The sequence below is a fragment of the Mirounga angustirostris genome, unplaced genomic scaffold, assembly GCF_029215605.1.
Source record: "Mirounga angustirostris isolate CCGP_5_RB_7025 unplaced genomic scaffold, mMirAng1.0.hap1 SCAF_2, whole genome shotgun sequence".
NCBI classification, from domain to species: Eukaryota; Metazoa; Chordata; class Mammalia; order Carnivora; family Phocidae; genus Mirounga; species Mirounga angustirostris.
The window spans coordinates 18,879,374-18,892,569 of NW_026991710.1; the positions used below are offsets into that span (position 1 = coordinate 18,879,374).

A 13,196-nucleotide genomic window follows, 5' to 3' on the forward strand; every position below is an offset into this window, starting at 1 on the left:
TGGATCCTTTAAATACACATACACACATTTTTGGTAATATTTTCTCCAAGTTGTTGTTTATTTATTCTTTCATTTATTAAATATTTATTGAGCACCTGTAATGTTCTAGGCATTGTTATAAGAACTCTGATAATAGTAGTGAATAGAGCAGAAAAATCCGTTGTTTTTATGGAGGCTACATGCCTATGCTCTTCTCTAGACCCAGCTAAGATTATAATAGACTCTCATCTTGCTTCATTGGTTTTCTTCTTTTGTTTGTTTTTTCCAACTATTCACATCAGATACATATTAATTTACCTCTTAGAAATGAATTTACATTGTCACTAAGAGCTAAGTATGGTATGTTTTAATTTTTTATGATTTCTTATTTATATATTCTATTTTTAGTCTTTATTTAATTGTGACTAACTTATAAATATCCACTATTGTATCATTTTAAACTTATTAATAACTATATCTTCTCCCATACAGGCTCCTTGCTTCTTTAAATAATAAACTTGATTGAACTATTTATTCATCCTTAATGTCATATATGTATATATATAAAATCTCCTCTAGGATTTATCTTATCTAAGTACTTCTTCCAAAAATATTCTCAAGGAGGGTTATGTGAGGTAAACCTTATGAGGGCTGAAAATAGCTTTATTTGTTTATGTATATTAAAATAATCTCTGAGCTTATTAAAAAATTTTAACTTTGATTTTTTTCAACACTTTGAAAACATTACCCCATTATTTTTTCCTTGTACCACTGTTGAGAAGGTTAATGTTCAATGATTCACTTTTTTTTTTTTTTTTTGTCTAGGAAGTTTTACCATATTACTTTTGCCATTTTTTTAATTCTTAGCATTCACCATGAATTGTGTACCTGTGGGTTTCTCTCATCTAATTATTTGGCACTCTGTAATCCCTTGCCAGTTGAGCTCTTCAATTATTCTCTTACTCTTGGAAATGCTTAGCCCCTACTTCCTAAAATATGTTTTCTCCTCCATTTATGACCTTCCTTACCTTTAAGGAGTATTATAAAAAAGTTAAAACTGCTAATCTATATTCCATATCCTCCAACTCTTATTTATTTATTTATTTATTTATTATTTATTTTACTTTTCATCTCTCTATCCCTTCCTGTTGTCTTGTGATAACATCACAAAACTATACTCTAGGTCCACAATCCCTTTTGGCTGGATATCTTTTGCTATTTATGCTTTATGTTGAATTTTTTCTTTTAATTCATATTTGTATTCCTTGCATATGGAAGACACTGCTTTTAGGTTATATTTATATTCCTTCCTTATGGATGACACTGGGGCTTCCCCCACCCTAGTCTGCCATTTGCTACTTCCATCAGTTAAAACTGCTTTCTATCTCCCCAAGGTTTTTCACATTTTTAAAGTTGCTTTTGTTTTTGTATATTTCAATGCTTCTCTCTCTTGTCTGTGATTATCAACAAGGTGAACTTCAGGAGAGGGACACACACTATACTAATTGATGATAATGTCAAGAACTAAAAAGCAAAATTATTCTTTTATATCAAGAATAGAGAGCAGGAGGGAGCTGGGAATACTGGAAGGATATCCCCCTGGTGAGTCTGGGTCTCTTCCACGAATGTCCAACCATCGCATCTTCCTGGGACCTGCCAGTACATTGACCACATCTAAAGAAGATTGAAGACCTGGGGAGAGTGACATAAAAATCAAGAGACAGGGAAATGAAGTCCAACAACAAATAACATTTTGACTGAGAAACCATTATCACCTTCCAGTAATCGATATTCTTATTTTATACCTACAAAGGCAGTGATTGAAAGATAAAAAGAAAATATTCTCTGCTCTCACCTAGGCAGTCACCCTGGAGGGTTGCAGGAGGCACATAGATTGATTCTTAGCAACTGGAAGCCTTCAGAATTTGCTCTCTTCTTTCTTCTACTTGCCCTTATTTTACACACACCCCCACACACGCCAATCCCCAACATTTATTTCTTCCTGAATTCCACATTACTTGAAAACTGATTACCCGTGAACAGGATGTTGCTACTGATTTAGCATTTTTTTCCCACATTTTCTGCCACCCATTGTGAAGACTACTTCACCATGTATTCCAGTGGAATACATAGTAAGCTTAGATTAATATATATGTATATATAACAAAATATTAAATAATAGTATTAACATATAACACTATACAATAATAAATTACTATTTTATCTTCTATCATAGTAACAGTAATAATGTTAAAGAACAAAGTTCAACTGAGTATATTTGAAGATCTAACAGGCTTTATTAAGAGATTCACGAATAGGGCAACATCCCCTCTAACACATAGAGGGAAACTCCAAGGAGCAATACAAAATTACAAGGAAGGGGTGAGGGGGCAAGGAAGTTATTTGCAAAATAAAAGAAAGGATACCTTCAGGCAAACTATCTTTTATGGGGAAAAGAGGGTCTTATCATGCAGATTACCTCATCTTCCTTTGGGAGATGGAGGGTCCCAAGTGACAGATAACCTCATTGATACTTACCAGAAAATTCCTGACTGACCAGTTAAGACTGTACTTTGGGGGGAGGCTGAAACTGCAGTTAAGTTAGACATTAATTCCAGGTTTGCTGATTTGGGCCTAAGAGATGCCATTTTGGGCCGGTTTTCTTTTTTTAATGATATATTATTATTCTGCACTATATAATACAGTAAAATCTAGGGGCACCTGCTTTTCTTCTGATGGGTTTTCTAGGAGTCTTTTGGGGATCAACATATGTATATTACAGAAAACTAAGCTGTGGAATTCCCAGTAGGATTTCATATTAAAAGTGTTTTTGTTGAAAATTTCCAGTACCATATAAACAAAGCCCAGTCAAAGTACTTATGTTCTTTGAGGAAAGTGGAGAGAACAGGTAGAGAGAAAACAAGCGAGTCAACCATTCAGCTACCAGTTATCAGATACATTTTTTCACCCTGTGTTGCTGGGACTAGAGAAAAGGCAAAGAAACTAAATAGGAGGTGAGGCCAAGGGGATTGATATGCTGGATGCAGGCTAGTGTTTCTTTCATTTCTATACAAGCCAGATATTTTATAAACAATACTTCACATTATCTTCCTAACAACACATACAGATATATGTTATTATGAATCTTTTAGAGATGATGAGACTGAGCTTAATGAAGTTCAATACCATCCTCATTACCAAAGTAGTAATGGGGAGAGTGAACTCTCCCAGAAGCATGTCTGAACCTGAAGTTTGTCCTCAGTCCACTATTCCACAAGAACAGTGAAGAGCAGATTCCTGCCCCAGATTATATATGAAGTAGCGCAAGTTCTCCTGTGATACCTCCCACCTATAAGGCCCTTTTTTTTCTAGGCCCTTTCTTCCCTTTGTACTACCCAGTCCCCCACCACATATGTATCCAGGGTTCTTAGCTTATCTGAGTTTTCTGCAAGAGGACCATCTTTGATAAACTAATTGTCGCTTAGGTATGAGTCACAAAGTTCTTTATTGTTGTTGTTTGTTTGTTTTTCAGATTTGTTTCTTTGTTTGCCTTACCTAGAGAATCATAGATAAAGGATAAATTGTTTCTTTAATATTTGCTATTGTTTAATTCAAAGTAATGGATCTCTACATGTAGAGCTTCGGTCTCTTGAACCCCAGCAGAGACCACACAAATATCAAATTTCCTACCATCAAAATAAAGTGAAATCTAGCCAATTATCAATGCCACGTGGTCCACTTGGCACTAGAGGACCTAATATCTGAAAATACAACAGTAAGCAAGTCAGGTGGTCTTTAAAGAACATTCCCTTCAGACAATCAGGTTAGAAATAAAGAAATCTCAAAGTTTGGTGTGTGGATGTTTATCTTGCTAGATACCGTCAGTAGTTTTCTGTAGCTGCTTATTAGAGCTGGCTAATGTTTAATTTGAGCAACCTTGTGGAAAGACCTGTTTAAGTGGCACTATCAAACAATAGCAGCAAGAAGAGAGATAAGAAGAAAGTATAAAAGGATTATTAAAGAAATGCTGGGGGTGAAATTTATCTCTCCAAACAAATCAGGGTGTTTTGGGCTTAATATGAAAATCCTGTAATAGGTGGACAGATAGGAAACTGTTATTTTCCAGAACTTAGTAGCATGTAAGTGGTTTTACTCTGATTTGATGGCAGGAGATCGGGGAGAGGAGACTATGACTTTCAGATCATTATTTTTATAATACATTTTCTGCAATCCTGACATTGCAAATACTTTTTTTTCTTTTTAAATAAAGGATGAAAATGGGGGTGGGGAGGTACAGGAGTTTGAGAATGCCCTCCCTAACTTTCCATCTATAACTTAGCTGTGCAGAAAAGAAATCTCTTGGATCCTTTTTGCAATCCTAATACACTTCACAGCAACACTTGAATAAGCTTTGACCTATTACATTAGAGTTGTTTTACTAACCAGCCAGAGTATAAAGAGACATAGGGAACAGAGAAACTAATTACTAACTAGAAGCTTATAGGCTGTGTTTGCCTTTCAGTGTCTCTATTACCTGGCCAGGCCAGGCTCAGACCCTACCTAGACTCTGAGGTTAGACACAGTAAAATTTCCAACATATGTTCCTTGCATTTCTCTATCACAGAAGAGAATTAATTACTTACATGTATTGATTTTTTATTTGTATAGTTGTTGAAGCAAAGGGGTTGAAGTAAAGAATCCAAGATTTTATTTGGTCAATCAGCTTATATTTGTTAAGAACTTAACAAGTAGAAATGGGGTGACTTTCTTCAGGTGCTTACTGAAGAGGTGGGCTGACAAGATATACAAAAACAATCAGAATGGTAAAGTAAGATGTTATAGCTTGACTAGTGTTATGTCTTACTTAAATTACTCCCTTTTCCATAGAAATGAAGAGCTAGGACAAAAGTTTAAACACTAGCTGTGCATCACAATTACCTGTGAAGTTCTAAAAATTTAGGTGGACTGCTCTACTCCAGGTGAAATAAATCAGAATCTCTCTGGGTACGTGTTATGGACGGAATGTTCCAAAATTCATATAGGGAAGTCCTAACTCCCAAGGTGATGATATTAGGAGGTGGAGCCTCTGGAGGTAATTAGGGTTAGATGAGGTCATGAGGGTGTGGTCCTCATGATGGGATTAGTGTCCTTGAGACAGAGAGCTCGCTCTTATCCTAACCAGGAAGAGGTCATGTGGGCACAGCAAGAAGGTGGACTTCTGCAACCCAAGGGGAGCACTCTCATCAGAACCTGACAGTGCTGGCACTTTGATCTTAGACTTCCACCCCCAAAACTGTGAGGAAATAACTTTCTGTTGTTTAAGCTACTCAGTCTGAGCAGCCTGAGCAGACCAATACAATAAGCCTTAGAATTTACAATGAATGGAGCTCCTGGTCTTTCCACCTCTGTTTAAACTATTTTTTTTAAGATTTTATTTATTTATTTGACAGAGAGAGAGAAAGAGAGCACAAGTAGGGGGAGTGGGAGAGGGAGAAGCAGGCTCTCCACTGAGCAGGGAGCCAGATGTGGGGCTCCATTCCAGGACCCTGGGATCATGACCTGAGCCGAAGGCAGAAGCTTAACAGACTGAGCCACCCAAGCTCCCCTATTTAAACTATTTTTTGCAACATACTAATTGATATTCTTTTAATTTTTTTCTCAGTGTTTTATTGCCCTTCAACCATTCAGCTGTAGTTGCCACTGCATCTGTCGGGGACTGGATATAACCCAGGACAAAAAATAGACAATCATGTTGTGAGTTGAATTGTGTCCCACCAAAAAAAAAGATGTTGGGGTCCTAACCTCCAGAACCTCAGAATGTGACCTTATTTGGAAATACAGTCTTTACAGAGCTAATGAAGATAAAATGGGGTCATTAGTGTAGACCTTAAACCAACACAACTTACATCTTTTTTATAAAACAGGGAAATTTGGACATAGGCATAGGGAGAACACCATGTGAAGACTGGAATTACACTGCCCCAAGCCAAGGAATGCCAAAGATCACCAATAAACCATCATGAGCTGAGAGAGGCATGGTACAGATTCTCCCTCATAACCCTCAGAAGAAACCAACTCTTCTGACACCTTCATTTTGGACTTCTAGCCTCCAGAACTGTGGACAATAAATTTTTCTGTTCTTTAGGCCACCAGTTTATGGTACTTTGTTAATGGCAGCCTGAGCAGATGAATACAAATAATTTGATAGCGAAGCATTTATGATTTCTAAGAGCCAAGATCTTGAGGAAAGTTTGCTTGCTTTTTTGTTGTGTTTTTTTTTTTTAATTTCTAAAATTTGTCATTGTATATCAAGATTCAAAGTCCTGTAATACTTAGACCAGTTGTTTTCAAAATTTAATGTGCATCACATGGCATGAAGGGTTTGCTAAGACAGATTTCTGGGCTCACCCTCAGAGTTTCTGAATCAAGAGAACTGGGATGAGGCCTGAGAATTTGCATTTCTAATAAGCTATTAGGTGATGCTAATGATGCTAGTTTGGGAACAGAGAAGAAAGATGGCTAACAAAAGAGCTCTTTTAATAACCAAAGGAGATGAGAGTTGGAGCAGTTGGCAGAAGAAAAGAATTAAGGAATTTAAGGAATAAACACAGAAGCTATGGCAACAGAGGGTGGGGTTGGTATTGAACAGAGGTATAAGGTTGGTATTGAAACCATGTAAAACAAGGCAGTTTGATCAAAGGTTTTCTAAAAGAGGGGAGAAGTAAATTTTTAGGAGTATTACAAATTTAGTAGTTCAGGTATTTTTATACACTTGGCCATGTTTTCCCAAACATACAAATCTGGAATAACTGGATTACTAGAGGTGGGGATAGAGGGATAAACAATAAGAAAATTTCATGCAGAGTGAAAGAGTGAATCACATGTGCAAAGTCCTGCAACTGAAAAATATAGCACACATTCAAGTTGAAAGAAGGGCAGAGTGGCTGGAATTGGGGAAGGGTGGCAGCTCACCTCTGTAACCTTAGAGGCAGGAGAGCACTTCTCAGAGATGGGACTACGGATTTCATGCTAGGAAGTATCTGTTAAAACAGTTACTTCAGTTTGGATGTTTCATAGGTGAAAGAAACCTCTAACTCTTACAAGCTTCTTCACATTTGTACTAAGCACAAAGGTAAAGATATTAGAGGGTTTTTCTCATGAACGTCATGCTATTTCCTGAGTCTTGGTGGTGCCCAGGTCAACAGTGCAGACATCCCTTTTTTCATAGCAAGCATCTTAGGCAAGTTTCTACAGAAGCAGGCCTTGAGACAAGGATTTATGTGCAAGCAATTTATTAAGGAAGTACTCCTAGGATAAACTGTCAAGAAGTAGAAACCAAAATAGGGTGCTATGCTGATCCTGATACTGGAGGAAAACTATGGAGTGTAAATTACATCTTAGGGGTGACTTGATCTGTCTAAGTCAGGAGAGCTCCCAAGAGTTGTCCTCCAAGAAGAAAGCTGCCTGATAGCCATTGGAGGCCAAAACTAGGGGAATTAGGGGAGGAGTGCAAATAAATGGTAAAGGGGAGCTATCTTAGTCTGCTCTGGCTTCCATAACAAAATAAATGTGTGGCTTAGGCAACAGAAACCCCTGTTCTGGATGCTGAGAAGTACAAGGTCAAGGTGCCAGCTAATTCAGTTCCTGGTGAAGTCTCTCTTCAGTTGCAGACAACTGACTTCTTGCCATATCTACACATGACATTTCCTCAGTGCATAGACACATGGGGAGAGATTGAGAGAGAGAGAGAGAGAGATTGAGAGAGAGAATTTCTTTCTCCTTTTATAAGGGCACTAATACCATCCTCGTGAACTAACCCCATTACTTCCCAAAGACCCTATATCCAACACTGTTAAATTGGGCATTAGGACTTCAACATACAAATTGGGGGAATGCAAACATTCAGTCCATAACAGGAGCCAGATGGATTTGGTTGAAGTCTGCTATAGTCCATTTTCCCTTGTCTACTTCTGGTCAGTCGAGATCACTTCAACCCATCAATGTTTTCTGAACGCTTGCAAACACCTAAACTCTTCAAAGAGATCTGTTTGTTTATGTAAAAATTCCTGTTCTCTCAGCTCTTTATAGTTGTGTACATGGAGGAACACCAAAGGTTCACTCAGCCTGAGCTTAAGCCCTAATTCAGTCAAAAAGACATGCTTCAGATGCACATTCTTCTGAAGAATAGGTATAGATTTGTTCTACATTTACTTAACTAAAAGTTCATAGTGGTGACTTTCTCAGAAAAATGGAAGTGTATTATCAAGGAACAATCTGAGTTTGTAACTCAAGAAACAGAAAACAGACAGCAATGTCCAGATGGCTGTTCTCCAGCTTAAAAAATAAAGTCCCTTCACTGGAAGTACTGCAATGTACTGAAAATAACATTAATAACATCCCTTCAAAAAAGGAGGAAGGATATTTTTCTGGAAAAGTATTTTACTTTCTTTCCCTACATAGTTAGTTCAATTCCTCCTGGAAGCCTATTCTAAGCTGAGAATGGAAAAGAATCATCAAAGATCAATGCAAACATCACCCCCATGCACAAGAGCCCTTCTCATAGAGCTTGCTGACTTGGTGTAATAGGTGTGTGTGTGTGTGTGTGTGTGTACTTATTTAATTTTTTGTTGTTGTTTAAAAAGCTTCTTCTTGTCTTCAGGCTGACTGTAGGCATTAAAGTAACAGTTGTAGGACAAATTCATTAGAGTATGGGCTCTGGCATCACACAGACCTGGATTTGAGTCTTGGCTCCACCACTCTTGTGTCCAGTACTAAGTTTCACTAAAACCCAAACATCTCTTCTATAAAGTAAGACTAATTATATCTCAGCTCAATGAGTTATCATGAGAAATGCAACAGACTACATTTTTAAAACTTTTAGCACAGTGCTTGGCACATATTTATGAGCAAAATAGATATTTACTATTATAAAAATATTATTGTTTAAAAGAATGTCAGGTAAAAAAAACAAAAAGTAAAAAAATAAATAAAAACAATGTCAGGTAACATGGTAGAGAAAGAGGGCTGGAAAAATCGATGTATATGCTTAAAGCAAAAAAAAAAAAATCTACTTCTTATTAACTCAACCTATTTCCAATTAATTCAACCACTAGGTAAGCCAATTTTTAACTGAGAGAAGAATTTGGTTTGATAGTGAAATCCATAGAATGAGCAAACTTTAGTGCTTCAAGGAACCTTAGAATCAAGTATTCTTCCCTTTCAAAGGATCAGACAAAGACACCAAAGATATTTTAACCTGCTCAAGGTCAAACAGCCACTCTGAAGAGCCAGAAGTAAAACACAGTTCTTATACCACTCTTCTACAATGTATTAGACCTCAATTCATATTTGCCAAAGGAGTGGTTCAGTTTCTTTTTGGAATTCATATATGGATGAATATACTAAGCTGACTAAGGACAGGTAATTCCATGTAACATGTAACATATCGCCCAAACAATTGAGAATTGGTTTGACACACATCACTTCTACCCATCACTGATGCCTGAACACAATTTCAAGTCTTGGAAGTGGAAGAGAAGGGTCTGAAAAGCAAACAAACCTTAGTCATGTTATTAAAGGACACTTGCTTTGGAATGGAACGCTGGAGTGTTTAATTATCAACATGTGCCTTTCCATCCCTGGCCTATTAAATCATCTGGCCTGCTAATAATAGCCTGTTTAGCCATCAGCAGAAGATGGATGAGTTTTAGTTCCCATTTTCAAATCCAAGGGATCTGCCCTGTTTCTGAATTATCTGCAGATGAAGATTAGTCACTGAGGCATCTGTAGGTTGTGCAGAGGACATTGGGAGTCTTGGCCGGCACATTTATCCTCACCAATGTACTCTTCCCTCTCCTCCAGGGCTTCCACTAGTGAACAGAGACTGAAAGTGCCAAGGTTAAATGTGGAGAAGGAAACCTTACCGATTAAAACCTCGTTTTAGCATTAGTAAACTGGATTTAATTGCTTCCTGTTTTTAAACCATCTGTGAATATATCACCTATTTAGCTCTGCAAAGGAAATTCTGCATGTAGTATGACTGCTTTCACAAATCCAGCTGTTTTTTGTTTGTTTGTTCGCTCTTTTTAATCTGTATCTATTGTTCTTGTTACCTGTTGATGTGTGACAAACTATCCCAAATAATCTATTTGGATCATGATTTTGTGGATGAGGAATTTGGGAAGTACTTAGCTGGGTTTCCCATCTCTGCTCCATGAGATGTTAATTGGAGTGGGTTGGAACGTGCTAGATATTCCTCTTTCAAGATGGCACATTCACATGTTTAGCAAGTTGGTGCTGGTGTTGGCTGAGAATTTAGCTTAGTCTTTTGGTAGGGTAACTTCACTTGCGATCCACAAGGGTCTATCCATAGGCTGCTTGGACTTCTCTAGAGCAGATAAGCTGAGTTTCTAGAGTGAATGTTCTTTCAGTCCATTGAAAGCTGCAAGATGCCTTTTGGCCTAGTTTCAGAAGTCCCAGAACACGACTTTCACTGTATTCCTTGGTCAGGCAAATCACTTAAGTCAAGCTCAGATTCAAGGGGACAGAAAATAGATTTCCTCTCTTAAGGGTAGAACAAGCAAAGACTTTGCAGACATCTTTAATCTGTTATATCAAGGAAAATCATAATCATTAGATTTTAACTACCACCTCCATCCCACAGATTATCTGATCTTTTTCAGAATCTTAAAAAATATTGCTAATTTATTAATCAGATTTTCCTCCATTCTTGATATTAGTATTTTATGATATCTTGAAACAATGGTTTCGATCAATCAATCATTAATCAAATTGCATTTATTTTTCTGTTGGTTATTCCTTTCCTTTCCCAGCCTATCCCCATATTGATTATAACACTCCAAATGTCATTCTAGATGATGCATAACTAGTCGGTAGCAAATAACAGAAGCTTCAACACCACATTCTCTGTGAGAGAAAGCAAGGCAGATGAGGGAAAAAACAATTAAAAAACACTTTCCAAGCTGAAGAAGGATCTTAACAATGGCAGAGCTTTTGACATATTTAGGTAGCTTTCATGCCACCCTTTCCCTTTTATGCCCCAAGGAGCAAGGGTATAAAAAAAATCGGTTCTGCAGATCTTATCGGTAGACCCAAAAGTAGAAATTAACTAGTAGTGAAAATCTCATAGATTGAGCCCCCTTTCATTTGCATATATTTGCATATGAATACTCAACTAATTGTTGTGAAGTAACAATTAAGAGAACAATAGAAGAAAGAAAAGGGGCTTGAGGCTGCCGCAGACACCTGGGAGACTGTATTTAAAAAGCTTTTTACATATTTGAATTTTTTAAATAAAGACAAAGGCACTGAATAATGCACACAAAATACTACCAAAAGAATTAAAGTGGGAAAAGGTTTGTGACCTACTGATACCATTTTCTGATACAGAGTTCTCTAATTTTTTCTGCTTCAATCTTGAATATCAAAGCCCCGTAATGTTGAGTTTAGAACCCAAGGTTCTAGAGATAGTGCTGAAGCAAGTTGAGTTCTCCTGCCAAGCTCCTAAGTTTGCACTGACCCCTCTTCAAACTGATACTTTTAAATAATTGTTAAATATTCCTTTAGCAGAGAGCTGTTTACTGAGCTTGGGACAAGGTGGCTTTCCTTTTTCTCCTTTGTAATCCTGAACAATTCAGCTCTGGCCCCAAACTGGCATACTCTGCTCAGCAAAATAAGTGACCTGCATTTAACTCTTTCCATTCTTCCTAAAGAGCAATTTAGCAAACATCTGAACTATATTGAGCATGCTCTATTACCTCTGAAATAGATTTTTGAAAAAAAAGTTCGTCTGCCTATCATCTATTCCCTTTTATGAAAATAGCACCATAATTTTCCTTTATACAATCTCATTGTGTATTTTCAGTCTTTGTGGCTTCTGATGGGACTCCTGCCCCCAGGTCTAAGAACAGAGCCAAAACAAAGGGAGGTGTAGTTTAGAGACAGGCAGAGATGGATCAGAGCAATATAAACATAAAGGAGAGGGGAAAAACAGAGAAAGGAAGAAGAAAGAGGGAAACAGACAGACAGAAAACACTGAAGACATTGTTTGACATGTTGATTCCAACCATTCCCTAAACTATGTATTTAGTTATATAAGCCAATTGATCTACCTCCTCTAGCACACACACAGACATGTGCAGCATGAACACACAGAAACATTTTATTTATTTATAAACAATCTTATGATGATGATGATTATATTTTGCTTAAGCTAGTATGATTTGAGTTTCTATCACTTGAAATCAGGGTTTAATAATACAATCCCTTATCAACTCAAAGAAAAATATTCCCTCCAGTTGTTTATAGTACTGTCTTTGAAAGGCATTGTCAAATCTAAACCAGTACATTAAATTCACTCCACTCACTGGCTTTCAAATAACCAACCAAAGATTGCTTTTCCAAATTACTTAGATCTATTATGGGATTATTCAACATGACTAATAAATTATCCAACATAAAATTATTTAATTTATCTAGAAAAACTTCCATATATATATACCCAAATACTTACATATTCTTTTAATCCTTTTAAAAAGCCACAGATAAGTGCACATCTATTAGTGTCCTCATAGGCACGTGTACTTAGTGCCTTTGGTGGAATAACAAACTCCAACATTTCAGTGTCATATAACACAAAGGCTTATTTCTTGCTCACATTACATGTAAACTTTAGGCCAGTAGTGTTCTGCTCCAGCAATGGCTCCACTCCATCTGTCTTCTCAATTAGACTTGCAGGCTAAAGGAGCAACCCTTATCTGGAATGTACCATTCTCAAAGCAGAAAGCAGAAGCAAGAGACTAAGCTGAACCATGTGATCATATTTAAAACTTCTGTTCCAACATGTCATATATCACATTTACTCAGATTACAAGGGACAGATTTACCAATGACACAGGAAAATATATGCCCCTTATACAGGGGCACTGCCAGTTACACAACAAAGACAAGGATATATAAACTTACATTGATGGGAGTGAATTATTTTTTAAAAGATTTTATTTATTCACTTTAGAGAGAGAGAGAGCAAGCAGGGGGAGGAGCAGAGGGAGAAGGACAAGCAGACTCCATGCTGAGAGCAGAGCCTGACACCGGCCAATCCCACCACCCTGAGATCACAACCCCAGCCAAAATCCAGAGTCGGTCATTCAACCACTGAGCCACCCAGGCGCCCCTGGGAATGAATTATTTTGAACAAT

General features: G+C 37.2%; 1 long non-coding RNA gene across 1 annotated transcript; it reads right to left on the reverse strand.

Annotated features, from left to right (window-relative positions):
- Positions 1 to 1,504: 1,504 nt before the first annotated feature.
- Positions 1,505 to 12,772, reverse strand: LOC123847667 (uncharacterized). The gene is made up of 2 exons (XR_006791587.1): positions 12,512 to 12,772; positions 1,505 to 1,671 (listed from the first exon to the last, which is right to left on the reverse strand). It is a non-coding gene; the product is annotated as an uncharacterized LOC123847667 (long non-coding RNA).
- Between the last annotated feature and the right edge of the window lie 424 nt (positions 12,773 to 13,196).